Source organism: Ambystoma mexicanum, chromosome 1p (assembly GCF_040938575.1).
Source record: "Ambystoma mexicanum isolate Mex_15411 chromosome 1p, UKY_AmexF1_1, whole genome shotgun sequence".
NCBI classification, from domain to species: Eukaryota; Metazoa; Chordata; class Amphibia; order Caudata; family Ambystomatidae; genus Ambystoma; species Ambystoma mexicanum.
The window spans coordinates 1,123,861,637-1,123,877,906 of record NC_090921.1 but is presented as its reverse complement, the minus strand read 5'-3'; the positions used below and the strand labels follow the sequence as shown (position 1 = coordinate 1,123,877,906).

General features: G+C 43.4%; 1 long non-coding RNA gene across 1 annotated transcript in view; it reads left to right on the top strand.

The window, feature by feature from the left end:
* LOC138569673 (uncharacterized) overlaps positions 1-15,402 on the top strand; it is a 95,089-nt gene extending 79,687 nt beyond the window's left edge. Inside the window, exon 3 of the long non-coding RNA XR_011303300.1 lies at positions 15,191-15,402. This is a non-coding gene — a long non-coding RNA (uncharacterized lncRNA). The remainder of the gene's footprint in view (positions 1-15,190) is intronic.
* Positions 15,403-16,270: the final 868 nt, after the last annotated feature.

The following is a 16,270-nucleotide window of genomic DNA, read 5'->3' as shown; positions in this document are numbered from 1 at the left end:
TCTGAAGAAATGCTTCTTTGAACTCATATCCTTAATCACTCCTTTCAGGCATCCCGCTAATTTCACATGCTCATTAGTACTGCAGGACATAAGCATGCATTGTTCACTTGGACTGCAGTAAATCCACTTCCCCACATACTTCTTGTGGTTCTTTGGGTACAGGAACTTAGTTCCCTCTGGTGCATGAATGCTGGCCTTCACGTAGACTCGGATTTCTTCGGATTTCTTCATCTGTCAGCTCTTTAGTTTTCCATCCTGATTCAACATCAATCATGATCTTCATTTCTACAGCTTTCTTTGCATTCTTCTTGCATTGTGAGATTAGTATCCTGAACACACAAAATCCAAGCAATATCATCACCATCAGGGCTCCAAGGAGCTTGAACATATCTGCCATCCATTGTGGAACCCATGAAAATATTGATCCAAACCAACTGTCATCCACAATGTCTATCACTTCGTCTACCATTTGGACATGTAACTTCATCAGCATTGCAATGCCCTCTGTAAAGGTGCCATTCTAGTCATCATGAGATGGTCTGAACGTGCAACATGATGCTCCATTTTTTGGCACAAACACCTCCATCCATAGCTGTGATCATGTCCAGGACATGTCTGTTCTGAAGCGTCATCAGTCGCATGGCTCACAGCTCTTCCTTGATAGCATTGAATCCCTTCATGGTAGTATTGATCGTCTGCAACAGTTCCCATCTGGTTATTTGTAACCACTTAGTATTTGCATATTTCTGGATCCTGGGCATGAAGATTATCGAGAATATTGATGACGTCTTACTACACAGTCTATGTTCATATGGGATGGAATCAAAGGCTTCTATTGACTTGGCTGAGAAATAGTTCTCTCTCTTCATTCGATTCAAGAGTTCAGCAGATCTCTTCTTCCTTAGGTGAGTATCTGCTTTTGGGAACTTGCTAATGTGCAGGTCACTTTTTGGAATCACCAATGCTGGAACATGAATTTTTACTATAGAACATAGTCCTCCCCAATCCTTGGGCAGCTTCATATAAGCTCTGGATCCACAAGCCCAGTAGTGATCCATTATCACTGCTGTTCCAATGCTCATTCCTGGAACATCAAAGTTTCAACCACAATTCTGGTTCTAGGGCCATTATTTCTGAAATATAGCTTTGCATTATCTAAAGGCACAATCTGCAAAGGCCCTCCTTTGTCTTCGAACCTTGTCAGTAGTTTAGCAAGTCATGGCCATAGAGGTTTGCATCCATTCTCTACAATGTGAATAGTCAGCATCTATCATCCAATCACAACCCACACTCTGCAGATGACCACTCCTTCTTCCCATCCATCTGGAGAAAGTACTGATCCCCAAATCTGCATTTGGCCTCTGTTCTTCCATCTTCAAATGTCCTCTGCTGATTTTCCTGGACTCTCAAGTCTTCTGTTCACTTCCCATCTTATTCCAGCCTCTTTCACTCCAGGCAGTTCATATCTTTTCACAAGATTTTTAGTGTGGGCTCTTGCTCTTGTCCTCGTGTCTTGCACATAATCTTCTTCATCTGGATCTGTCCATTCTGTTGCCCATGTTAGATAGGCTGTTCGGCCCATGAACTGACCTCTTGTTCGGCAGAGTGCAATATGAGATGGGCAGTGTACTGTCTGGACATCTATCTCAATGGCTATGAATATCTTAGACTTCCCCATACTATAAGGCAGGAGTGCACATGCATAGCATTCCTCCCCTGAGGTTCTCCTTCCTACCCCTTTCATGTGCTGGTACCACATGTTGTTCCCCAAATGTGCTGTGCTGTCTAGAAAAACATTTAAGTCACGATCGTCTTCCCTTGTACTTCTCTTAGGTCTCTTTCTTGCCTCTTGAGCTCTTATAATCATGTTGTGAAGTATGCCTGCATAATCCCTTTTCACTGGAGGAATCGTAGGGACACTTGTCAGTGAACTCAGTGTCTTTACATGTGCTATTGGTGTAGAAACAGTCACATAAGGTCTTTTCCTTCTAGCATAATATGACTGTGACCAATAATCATGCATAACTTGTGATGCTGACCTCCCTCCAAAGGGAAGCTTAGATCTATCTATCAAAGGAGTAAGTGCTTTCATATGAACCACTGGAGTAGGGACAATCACATAAGGCCTCGGCTGCCTTATAATTGCCACCACTGTACTCTACTGCTACATAGGAAGATACACAGGAACTACTGCCTTTTTTTAATGTACATAATATACAGTACGTACTGTGAGAGAAAGAAGAATGACAATGAACATGATGCATGTATAAATTATGTACCAGTATGTCCATTGTATACAACAATAGCTTCTTGCACGTCGTGGTACTCTCTCATTGTTTGCCACATTGTTATTACTATCAATGTTGCCCATAGTGCTAACATTTAAGGAAGGAAAAAACAAACTTGAATTGGGCAATCTCATAAAATATTCTGGCAATTGCTGGATATGTTCCGCAAGCAGCTGGCTGTTTGCAAGATGGTTGATAGGATTACAGACAAACACAAAAGAGTTGTCTTTTCGTCAAACCATATGAGGATGTACTTCCAGTAAATAGTAAAAGAATAAAGCCAGTAGATTGTGAATGTCGTCAATTGACAAACCCATGTATGCGTTTAAGATGTGTCAGGAAATAAGCAGATCTGCCTGCGAATTTCATGTATCAGCCAGTTTTTCATAGGTCGATTTCTAGGATCCCTCAGAAATACACAAGTGTTGGTTTGATGTCCAACAAGATAAGGATGCTCTTCAATCAAAAAATAAAAGACCATTCCCAACAGTTTGTGTGTGTCCTCATCAGAGAGGACCATCTGTACTTGCTGTACTATCCTCAGGTAGCTGGAGGATTTGATCAATTATGGCTATGAGCAGTCGCCTCACGATTGGACCATTTTTAGGTTCTTGCAAAAACATGTGAACAACAGTAGTTCTCCCAAACAATGATGGATATGCACGAAGAATGAAGAGGAAAACAGCAAGAATGATCTGACGAATGTTGTCATTAGGCACCACCATGGGCACCTCCGAATAGAAACTCTGTGAGAAAGGAATCAGGGAACGTCTCCCTTTTCCAATCGTCAAAGATAAACTCTAAGTCTGGAATTTCTTTTCCCTGTTCAAGACCTCAATATTTCTCAGTCCAAGCCCAGTGTTAACAAGCTTGTGTGGCTCAAGAACAGTAGCTTTTTCCAATCCTTGCTTTGCAGCTACAAAGAGTGTCTCGAACGAACCACAGTCCAACAAATTCTTTATCTGTCTTACTGGACAGTCTCTGCATCCTTCTTCCTCATCATTGATCTAGTCTGCACATGCTGAACTTCTTCTCCTTCGCTTGCTTCTGAATGGGGTGGGGGTGAAGCGGTCTCGCCAGTGTAGATCTTTACATCGCCGAGGAATATCCAAGCGTGTATTACTAGTACCTGTACTGCCGATGGCGTGATGTCCTCCACAATGAAAGGACCATTAAACCTGGGCTGATGACATTTGCAAACAAAGTTCCTGATCAGAATTCGGTCTCCGGGAAACAATCTTGGAAATAATAGATTTGTTGGTCCGGTTGCTTTATGGTCTTCATCTTTGTTCTGAGATTGACACCCTGTCCTCTTGACTTGGTCTGAAATGATAGAGATACGTGTAGTCCTGTGGAGGTTTTTTTTCCTATGCAAGCCTTTGCGCTTTTAAGTACAGCTGTCCCCACAGGTTCCCAAATCATCTAATGATTGTGAGGTAGACACTTGTTAGTGTTTTTCATACAGTTATTACACTTTATTCAATTTGTACACCCAGTGTTTGTTCAGTTTGTCCCACATTCAACATAGAGACACAAGTTACTTCACTTTGTGTATTTACTTTTCGTTATTACTGGTGACTTTTTTTGGTGAGACATGTGTTCTTCTTTATAGAGCCTTTGTGCCAGTGAAAGATGTGTTATTTTTTTAAAATACAAAAAACCTTTGTGCCAACATTTCTTTGCACGTTCTATTGTTTCGCCCTTCCTTGGGCTCTTTCAAGGCACTTTCTTTACTTTGGATTGTGTGTCAAATGTGTGTCACATTTCCGATTTTAGTGTGTACATTTCATAATTATGACACACATATATTATATTCTGCTTTTAGCCATTTATACAATTCTTTTTTTCCTTCTTCTTATTTTCAAGTGAGTAAATTTCTGTGGTTCTTGGGTACCGAGTTTTCGTACACCGGTTTTGTGGTCCTGGTTAGTGGTTTAGGGTTTCTGCGGTTGTTTATAAATCTTCTTATGGCTTTTGCCTATCTTTTGTGTTGCTGTTAATAGCATGCCCTTTTGGGCGGAGTCTTATTCTGGTCCCATGTTCAGGTCCTCTAGTTGTTACTTGTAGTCATACATGTTAAGTAGGCACATAGCTCATCTTCTAACAATTCAGCTGTTGTCTGGGCATCACTTCTAGTCCTCTATGGAGGAGTGAGAGGCGTTCTCATTCACCTCCCCGTTACTAGTTCATGGGGCGTAAGATGATGGTCAGAGCCTGGTTGATTCCTCAGTGCATATAATGCTAGAGGCAAGCAATACAGCCATCCTTTTTTCAATGTTAACTTAAGATTGGCTACTCTCTCTATGAGCAGACCATTGAGACTCTCACATATATTCCGTTAGCTTGCGGGTGATAAGCTGAGGAAAACGTATGCTTTATACTGAGCAATAAGCTAATTTGTTTGAATACTTCATTCACAAAATGTGGGCCATTATCTGATCTCAATACCTCACATATTCCCCATCTTGGAAATACTTCTCTGACTAAATATTTTGCAGTGCAAGTGGTGACTGGATGTGTGCATGGACCAGCCTCGATCCACCTAGAAAAGGGGCACACCACCACTCTCACATGTCTATATCCATTACAGACCTGCAGCATGTCAACATAGTCAATATGTAAATGCTGAAAAGCACCATTTGGTCGAGGTATAACTCCTCTGACTGTTTGCAGTGTGTGCACAGCAGTAAACTTTGGACATACGATGCAATTTACTACATAAAATGCAACGTGTGCTAACAAATGCGCTACAAACCAGTCCTTTGCAATGATTGCTGCAAGGCTTTCCCTAGTGACATGTGCAGGGTACTGTAGCTGTTTCAACGCCACCCTTAATAAGGCTACAGGCATCACCGTTTCACCAGTGTTTTCCTGTCACCACAATGCCTCGTAAGGGGATAAAGAACACCCCCTACGTGTCCACAGATCTTTCTCATCCTGTGGTGATCCACCCTAAACTTCCATTAATTGTGTATTTGATAAATTATTGAAGCTTTCATTTATAATCATCATCACCACCATTTTTCATTCACACCAGGAGTATCAAAGTTCATAATATCTGCTGAATATGCTACTCATTTTGCTTCTTCATCTGTGGCTTGGTTTCCACATGAAATAAAGTCTGCTATATTAGTGTGTGCTGCACACTTAACTATTGCAATGGCTACTGGGAGTTGTAGTGCTTTAATAAGTCTGTCCAATAGAGCAGCATGGTGCACTGGAGTGCTGTCCACTTGGAGGTAGCCCCTCCTTTTCCAATGTGCTAGCCCTGCGTGTACTGTCACCATCACATAGGCGGAGTCACTATACACTGTCACTGCCTGGTCTGCATTGTTCTCGAGCACGACAATCAGCGCCGCTAATTCTGCAGCCCGTGCTTAAAAGTGAGACGGTAGTCGTGCACTTGTCATTACTTCGAATTCCATGTTAGCCATGTGTATTATCACAGCGGCACCTGAATATCTTTGTCCATCAGTTTGATCAATTTTCAAAGAACCATCAATAAAAAGAATCTCCCCAGCTGTCGAAGCATTTTTTCACTCTTGGGATCTCATCATAGAAATCCTCATAATTCGAGCAATCATGTGTCTGCTCATCCTCTGCCAGTGGTTCAGCTAAAAACGTGGCAGGGTTCACTGTCTTACATATGACCATTTTAATCACTGTATTCGATATAACCAGCTCATAAGCAGAAGCTCTTTGAGACGTCAATGTACCTGTAGGTTTTTCCAAAACAGCAAATAACGCATGCTCAACAAACAACGTCATAGAACACCTTATTACTATACTGACAGACTTCTCAATAGCGAAACACGGCGGCTGTCAAAGATTGTTCGCACGGGAAGTGACCCCTCATTACTGGGTCTAAAATCCCACTGTAATATGCTAAAAGATTGTACCCCAATGTGGTTCTCTGCATGAGTACTAACGTCATGACTGTTCCATTTGTGTGCAAGAATAAAAAGAATCCCTCAAAATAATTTGGAATCCCTAAGACTGGAGCTGTACAAATTGCCTTTTTTAACTCCTCAAACCCTTCCTCAATTTCCTCAGTCCTTGAGCCTTTTTCAGGGCCTCCAACAATGGCCTTGAGTATAAACTACAATCAAATACCCATGCTCTCACATAATTGCATAGTCCCAGAAATGGCTGCATGTGCTTTATCGTGTCGGTTTTGTTTTTTTCAAAATTGCCTCAGCCCTTTCAGGTGTAACTTCCTTCATGTGAAATTAACTGGCCTATGTATAACACCTCTTCTTGACAATACTGCAATTTCTCTTTGTCCACTGTATATCCTTTCTCAGCTAAAACAAACATTAGCTGAACTGAGTCTTGTCTGCATTCTTCTTCTGATATGCTGCAGACCAAAATATCATCTACGTATTGCAACACGACACTTGACAAATCACTATTGCTTAAGTCCATCTGCAGGACTCTATTGAAAATCGATGGAGACTCACAGTACCCCTGGGGTAATCTTGTGCTTTTTAACTTAGTCTGTCTGAACGTAAATGGCATCAGATCTTGCAAGTCAAGCACAGAGAAATATCGTGCCTCAAAAGGGATACTATATAAGATTGTTGCCGGTTTAGGAACTAGAGGAAACCCGGCCTCTACAATCTGGTTAATCGGGTGCATGTCCTGAATTAAACGCCATGACCCCCCTTTCAATTTTGTGACAGGATACACTGCAGTACTGCATGGTGACTCTGACATCACTAAAATGCCTTGGTCCAACATGGCGGATATCGTTTTAAAAATACCTTGTCCTGCCACTCAAGACATTGCATACTGTCGTGCTCGAGGTAAAATTGCTCCTGGCTTCAGTTTAATCTTAACTTCTCCAACCACCTTTAACAGGCCTATGTCATAAGGGCCTGTGCTCCATAAAGAAACTGGCACTTTTGCCATTTCTTCATCAAATAATGCAGCACGCTGTCTCACTATCATCATTCTCTGTGAAACCTCACATTTTTCTGCCCTAACCCAATATGTAATGCTCATTTCGAACACTACTTAGCCATCAGATGAGTCGTCTTTAAATATATCGTCATCAGTGATGTCAGGTAATATATAAATCTCTCCAATGGCAATTACTGTGCTCCATGATCTGCCTTTGTCATAAAATCCTTTGAGCATAGCCAAGACCCCTTGTACTAAAGCTGCTTGTAACTCTAAGGGACAAATCTGTATTCCCTCTTTGTCCAAGGGAATCTCTGGTCTGAAGATGAACTCATCAGGTATTCTCATAGTCTTACCCAGTAAACCAGGCAACCAGGTTTACAAAATGCGTGCCCCATAATGAAATACTTCTGGTTCCAATGGTACTCGTTGTATGGCTATTTGTCCTGTTAATGCCATGATGAATTTGCTCACATTTAATTAATGTATTCCTGGCGTTGAACACACTATGCCTTCATCAGTAAATGAAATCGCCATATTCAACTTTGTCATTAAATCTCGATCAAGTATATTAACTAGTCTCTGTTTTGAATACAACAATGGAACAGACATATCTCACTCTCCTATAGAGACTGGCAATTCTTCAGTAAAAGGAACTCTACTTGTAGCTCCTGTGAAAACCGGAGCATTCATGGCCTTACCTGATAGTAAACATTTTTGACATCACATGTCCCGGGAGGGTAGCTCAGCGGCAACGTGCTCGCCCTGGAAGCAAGACGACACGAAGCAACACAGGTTCGATCCCCGGGACCGCGCTTAGAAACCTCTGGATATTTAAGCGCATTATAAATACGCAACTAAGACAAACAACTACGCAACTAAAACAAACAACTACGCAACTAAAACAAACAATTCCTGTAACAGCATCTTGATGCCCGCAGGCTGTGTGAGCGCTTTAGAAATGCAAATAAATAAAAATTTCCCTCCCATATAAATGAGCGAGTTGCACCCGTTTCTACTAAAAAAAGAAAAGGATTTGCCTCCTATTGTGATGTCAACCCTTGGTTCCTCTTTAGGATTTGGCATTACTGATAGTACTGAACACATCAAGTCCCCCAGTGAGCTGTCCTATTGTGGGTACATACTTATCCCTGTGCCCGTGAAAGGATTCCCCCCCTCAATAGTGATACCGCCTATCCTAGGAGTCAATAACTGTCCTCTGTTTGAGCTCTGTTGTATTTGCATGGGTGTGTGCTTTGACTGCCCTTGTGGCAAGTTCAATGCTGCTTGCTGTGGTTGCAAAGCCTGTTGTATTCTTGACGCTTGTGCTTGGTATACCTATCCCTATTTTGCGAGCTATATGCAGGCGGATAAGTGGCCGTGCTACTTGAGAACTGCCCATTCTGTACATACCCTTGACTCCCACATGTTTGTACTAGATGTCCTGTCATTCCACATGTCCAACATACGGGAGGGAGTCTCCTAATTTGCCCTTCCTGCATGCCTTGGTTATCATTCTGCATAGGCTGAAACCCACTTTGGTTACTCTGGAAATTCCCTTGATTATGCTGAAAGCCTCCTCTTCCACTGAAGTTTCCTCTACCTTGTGGTATAAATCCATTCCCTCCTTGATCGAACTGCCGTTGATTATTTACCTGTGGCATACCTGCTACTTGCTGCGATCCTGGCCCTTCTCCACTAGTTATCATTGCCCCTTCTATAGCATACTTCGATAACTTTTTTTGTACCAACTTATCCTCCTCAAGCTTCCTACCATCTTCTTTCTTTTGATTTTTCTCCTGCAACAATCGGCAATGATGTGCTATGGTCAGCTGTATTTCTGGCCATTGTTTTTCCTCCATACCCATCAGCTTCTTGAGCTGTCTCTGCACCTTCTCTGGTAACACTTGACATAATATATGACAGAATACAGGTATAGATTTTCCCCATGGCTCCTGCCTTTCCAAGCTCCACTGCTCTTGGAAATTCTAAATGTAAATAAGCGGATCCTCCCCTTCCTGCATCTCACATGCCTTTATAGCTCCCATATCCGACGTATCTGGATACCGTACTCAAAGTGCTTTCCAGACTGCTGCTATTAAACGGCGCTCCATCTTGAGCGGTGTTCTGGGCAGTGACATCTGATTATCCTGCTCTCTACCAAATGCCATCAGCTTTCTCCCCAAGTATAGCTGCCAGAAGACCCTTAATGTCCCCTATAGCCATCATATTTCCTGCCGTCATTTTCTCTAATTCATAGATCCATTTTCCGGCACCTGACATCAAACTCGGGAGTTTACACCTCAAATTATCCTTATCCATTTGGGGCCTTCCCTTTTCTAACAACGGGAACTGTGAGACTCCAAAATCGCATTCATCCCTCATCGTCTGTCGATAGCAGGGACAATGGTTCTGCACCTTCTTCTTCCTGGTATTGACCTTAACCTGTTCACATAAGGTGGCGAGTCCCCCCCTCACACTGTGGTATTGCCCTTTAGGTCAATCTGGCCGTGTAAGGGGCTCTGGTGTTCTCGATTTGCATAGGTCCAGATCTGACCATCTTACTTCACTGTCTGTCGGAGAACATCCCTCAGGACCACATGCATTAGCTCCCTCCTCCCCACGGAAGGTTTTTCTATCTTCGTCTGACATATCTTGTCCCCAACTGGTGTGACTTCCCTCTTTCTCATCTCTATTCAGTCAACTTGTCCAAAGACAAGGCTCTATGCTCGAGGCTGAACAAAACTCTCTCTTTGCCTTGCAACTGTGTACCTTCAAATCAATCATTTTTCCCTTATTTTTTTATTCAGTTTTCTTCCTAATCTCATGATAAACTTTATCAATTTTCTCTCCAATGCTTCTTATGTAAAAATTGTCCTCTAGATCAGCTGTAGACGGCCCTGGCATTGGTTTGTGTCGGGAAGAATTCTTCCATGTCCTCCCATTCCCATGCTACTACTGGATTAGTTTCCATTAACTCTTTCTCTATGCGATCGATGTTCCATGCCCTTTGCCTTCTCTTGAGTTTTATTTCCTCATCAAACTCTCTTTGTTTCCTTGCTTCCTCCCTTATCCTTTCCTCTTCCTGTCTTTTCACCTCTCTTCTCTCATTTGCTCTATGCACTTGATCACTGCATCTTTGCATTCTTTTATCTCTTAATTTCTGTTCTTCCTCTTCCTCTCTCTTCTTTTCTAGCCTATCTCATTCTTCTGTTGCTCGTTGTCTGTTATCATGCTTCCTTTGCTCCTCTGCCCTTTCCTGTTTTTTCAACTGTTCATCTGGATACAGCTGTTCCTGTCTCTGTCTGCTCTTTCTTTTAGCTTTGTCTTCTTTCAATCGTTTCTCTTTTTCTCTGTCTTTTTTTTATCTTGCTCATCCTGATGTTCCTTTTGTCTTACTTCCTCAATGTTCTTTCCATCAAGTTTGAGCAATATCTGACCACCCATCCATTTGTTCTGTATGAGCACTACCTCATCAGCTTTATCTTTCTCTACTTTCCATCTTTTTATTCCTCTCTCCATATCTAGCGACATACCTGGTCGATCACTTCTCCCCTTGTCCTGTGGGACTTTAGGAAGCACATCTCTTTCTGGAGTCTTCTCGGGACTCTCATCGCTGCTACATGACAGCGACTTATACGTTGGGTTATTATACCCTGGCGCTGCTTTAAGCTCTCTTAAAGGATATAATCCTTCATCGTTCATACTATCGCCATTTACTTCAGGCGTGGTAGGGGGAGCAGAAGGCTCTTCACCCCCCTCTTTACACTGGTTAAGCATCCAGTCCTCAGGAGGCGTGTCTTTCCTCTCCTCCTGATACATCTTCCAAAGATCTAAGCTAGCTAACCTTTTCTCTAACTTCTTTCCTGTGTATGCTGCGTGCAAATATAGATCTTCATATGCTACAAAACTGCTTTGGACAGCGACCCCCCTTGTGGCCATGGCATGAACATTTTATCTGCCATAAACTTAACCCATTCTGCACTGTACTGCTTAATCTTAGGTGCGTGTTTTGGCAACTGTTTGCACAGGTGCGTGAGCGGAGTAACATCCTCCATCAAAACTCAGTCACAATCGACTGTCACAATTTTATTTTATTTCACACAAATAAATGCTTCCCAGAAAAATAATACAATATGAGCGTGCACCAATCGTTGCAGCTCCAAGCCTCTATATCACATTTACTTCAATCTACTTATTCAATGAACATCAACGGTCGACTATATAAATAAATAATTACATTTAAAATCTCAATGTTTCCACCACAGTTTATTTCTTCCTTGTTTTCAATATTTCATTTCTTTGCCACATACACCATATACAATATACAGACAAACACAAACTGTCAGACTGGCCGGCCCACATATATTTCCGTCAACGCTCCTAATGACCATTCCTGCCCCTAATAATAACTCTGATGGAGTATGAGCTGTCCGCTTTAATGATACCTTGATTGTCTGTAGCATAGAAACGTCCACTTGGACTTTGGGACAAGCTCCTTCTAAACGTCCTTGACATAGGATTCCAGGCTTGTCATATAGATCGCTCCTAGTCTATATACCTTAAACTGTGATGCTCATCATCTCACACTATGACGCTTTTCGTCTTAACCCAAAAAATAAAATAACCCAATCAACCAACCCTGCGTTACTCTATCCTGTTATCACTCTTGCCCCACTCAGTGCTCATTCAGTCTGCCACCTCACTCAGCCTACTCACCATTCACATTTTCAATTTCCGACCCTCTGGATCGTCTCCTCCTCAACCAGCCGCTTTAACCTTGAGTTTGCTCAGCTTCCTGTATAAATTGGGACAGGATTTTGCTTGAAAACGAGTGACCCGTCCCACCTGTACTTGCAAGTTTTATTTAAACTAATGGCCTCTATCTACAAGGAACTTCAGGTTCTTCCAGCTAAATGGCTGAGGATGACTGATATTTCCAGGACCCCAAAGCTTACTAGGTCAAGGGATTTTAAACCATCCTCGCTCTGATACCACTTGAACCGGGGTGTCCGACCCAGCCCTTTAAGATGAGGTAGCAATATTTTGAGATGGATGAAGATGCAGAATATACACAAACATCAATAATCAAACTGACTCGGGAAGGACATAATATCAATTATCTAAAACAGTTAGTTACAGCGAACATCAACAAACTTGCTCGATCTTCACACTCAATACATGTCATTAAAAAACAACTTTTATAGCGAAAACCTGTCATCATTGACATCTACCTATGTGGAAACTACAAAATCCTACTTGGGAAGGTGATAGGCTTTCAGGGAACATCTAGGTATATGTACCATACTTGTTAGTGAAGGTGATTGGGTCTCTAACATCAGGTGGGGCAACTAAGCCCTCCTCTAGTGCAGGTCACTGCGAAAGTCATCAAATACACAATGTCCCATTGGTTATACAAACTATAGGGCTCTCTATTACGTGGCCCTCTACAATTGGTTGGCACCCTTGAACCCCTCTGTAATATTCCACCTACGCAAGCAGTATTCAGGCTAACATCCAGGTGCTGGTGTGCTGGTCATAAACCATAGCTTCCCACCAATTAGCCTGACATCTATCATCACCCTTGCAGTCTGCCAGTCAATTAAGGCTTTGAATTTAGCCTTGAAAATGTTCTCTGAGCTCGAGAATATGAGGGAGTATAGGCATACTCTGTCTTCTTGGTTTTGATACAGCTCATCTCAGTGTCTATTTTCATCCAACCACGTGACTGTAGACCATGTGTTTGAGTTTTTCTGTATTTAAAATACTATTAAATGATGAACCTCTAATGTCTTCAATGTTCCCACTCCTCACCTAAGACAGGAGTTCTGTTCTTTCACACATTCTGTAACCACTGCTTTGAACATTCTGGCCCAAGGTGGCCTTGACTTCTTGGTGATGAGCCAGCCATGCCCTTCTTTGATTCACCTCCATGGTTAGGTTTTCAATTTGTATCTGCGACACACTCAAAACCTTGCTTTTCACTGGATCTAGCTCTGCTAAAGTGCGCAGTGGAATCATCCATAGTCCATAGGTTTCCTATGCATATACATTGGCGCATCACCGCAATCTATTTACAGTCAGTCAAAATGTTTATTTCGGATTCAAAATCCATAAAACTCATAAAACATTACACAACAGTGATCACACTTAATTGTTAAAAAAAGAAGAAAAACCCTTCCCTTGAGCTTACATACAACACCAAAGACCCACATAGTACATAACAAATACATTCTGATGAAACCATACACATAAAATCTTATTCAATAATTCTTTGACAAGCATGCAATAAAACACAATCTTCAACATAAGGCTCCCATTCCCATTACAATCCGGAGTAAAACTCACTGCGTTATTCACATTGTAACCTCAATATCCCAGTTCTAAAGTACATTGCTCTGTTCAGGAAATATAGTAGAGCCCAAGCAGCCAGAACAGAGTTAGCACTCAGAAGGAACAAAATGGCAACTCTATATTGACAAATGTTAACCTCCCTCAGCACTGGTAATAATGTTGCTCTTCGGATCCCATTGTACCCAGGGCAAGACAACAACAAATGGGTCAGGTCTTCCTTGTAGTGCCCACACACTGGGCACCCAGCCGAATCTGGATAGCCCTTCCAGTGCACTGTGTTGTCCCTCAGGAGAAGACAATCAAACCTTGCTCTTCTGATTAGCCAGCGATCTTTTTTACTAGTACCCCAAATTAGGTATGGTTGGATCTCTCGGCTGGCTAATCACGGCATGCACTGTATCAGAATTACTCTCATGCACAGCGGATAGTTTCTTCATAGCAAATGCTTCTCCCAGAACACATTTATAGCTCCCCACCTCTCTTTTGGTCAGAAGAGCCACTGGTGGACAGAAGGGTACTTAGGTTTGCTCTCTGTCGGCATTATCATTGTAGATGAGCCCCAGAATTCTTCTCCAACCCACCCTGGCCATTACTGACCTTATTATAGTATGGCAGAGGGAGACACATTCGTTCGCCCAAGTCCGGACCCAAAACATTATCGGGGCCAGAGCCCACTGGTCCTCCAGAAATTCGAGGCCCAATTCCCTATGGATGGACAAACAAGGAGAGCTGCTCGCAAGTCCCAATAATCTCCTAAGAAACTGGCTCTCCTTTGATTGAATCTCGTCTGCCCTCTGTAAGCCCCATAGTTGTGCACCATACAGAGTAACAGCCTTTGATTGAGCCACATAAATCTTAACCACAGCATCCAACGGTTGACACTCACAACGCGACATAACGCGAAAGATTCCCCCTATTTGCTGAGTTAATTTTTCCGATTGTTTGTTTAGGTGCATCTCTCACGCTTACCTCTGGTGCCCTGCAGGAGTGCCTGGTCCAGTCTGTACTGATGTGTAGCCCCCTCTTTGTTTGCCTTCACCCGGATGTTTGCCCCAGCCACTCCTTCCCCCACTAGTCGACCGGGGATTAACTCCTAGGGGACCGTGAGGTTGGGAGGGACCTGGGTAGTTTGGGGTCTTTTGGAGGGATTGTTCTGGGGGTCAGGGTGACCTAAAGGTAAATACAGGGTAAGTATATGCGCAGAGCCTTCCCTCCTGCCCCTCCCCTTCAGAGTCTCGATTGGCTGGCTGGTGCAAAGCGGGTGCTGCTCACCGTAATGTTTGCAACTACAGTCACGGTCCTCAGGAACGTATCGGCCTCCAGTTATTTCACTAAAGGTGCATGGTCCAGGATACGACGGTACCCTGGGAAGTCTTGATTAACCGCGGTGAACAGGTAAGTCTTGAGCAAGCATGAGTGGCGAACTTGCAGTGCGTGCAAACTTGTTCTGTACAGTTACGCGGCTTACTTTCACAATGTCTTTGTATTTTTTCTACACACGAACTGAACGACTGATGGCAGTCACCGCCAGGAGATGCTGAAGGAACAGAGCTGGACTCAATGCACAAGTGAGCCCACTAGACACACGGGTGGGTGGCGACCGAAGAACAGAATGGGATCTCTCACACTGTTGCTTTGCCTTTTAGGTCCTCGGATACTGCAGGGCCGACAACGGTCAGAGAAGCGAGAAAAAACCAAGATGAGCAGGCGATGAACAACTAATGTTCAAGATGAGCAGGCGAGGAAGAACTAATGTCCAAGACGAGCAGCCCCCACCGGACGACTCCGGGTGCTCTTCAGGAAAAAACAAGAAAATGAGTGCAACAACCAAGTCTTTACGTAGGGGCGTGGACCCTCGTTCAGGTGAGTTTTTTTCTTCAGGTGAGTTTCCACTGCTTCCCCTCCATGGAAGGTCGTTCGCAGATGTTCTGAGAGCAGCAGCGGTAAGCGAGACACTGCTCCCGCAAAAGCAGAAGAAACGCTAAGCACAGGGTGCAGTCCAGGGCGTGGATTTATAGCCTTGGGCTATGCCCTCTCAGTGTGGGTTCTTCGCACGTGCTCGGCGCTCCTTTGCACAGGCCGGTGTTCCCTCTCCTGTGATAGGTGCGCTGGTGCAGATTGCGGCCTTCTTCCATTCTACATGCTCATGCAAGCCAGCCACCGTACCTTTCAACCACCTCCCTAGTCTATCATGGGGTAAAGCACCTCTCCCATAGGCCCGACCGCGCTGGTTCTGTAATGGGATCGTGACAGCATCTTGCTGGTAAGTGTTTCTGAAAAGCAGATCCCCTAATAGTCAAACACCTTCACCCTTGGGATTACTTCTCCGACACAGAGCATAGGTCACATATTTGCTGGCCGTTTTCTTCCCACACAGGCCATTACAGCCAATTTATTCGTATTGATTTTGAGCCCCAGATTACTCATGAATGCTGCATATGCATCAATGAGAATTTGGAGTGCTCTTGGGGTCCTGGCTAGCAATACGGTCTAATCCGCGTAAGCCAGCACAGGATAGGCCCGGCCTCCCAAAACCAATAGATCAGCCATTGTGTTAAGCAAGTCCTTCGGAAGCCCATTGATGTACAAACAAAAGCAAACTGGAGCCAGAACACAGCCCTGCCGAACGCCACACCCAACCTTAAAACATGCCATGCAATGACCCCCCCGGTCAGCTGCGCACGCAGGCTTCATTATTTCTATGTATCTCCACCAGAACCTTCAAG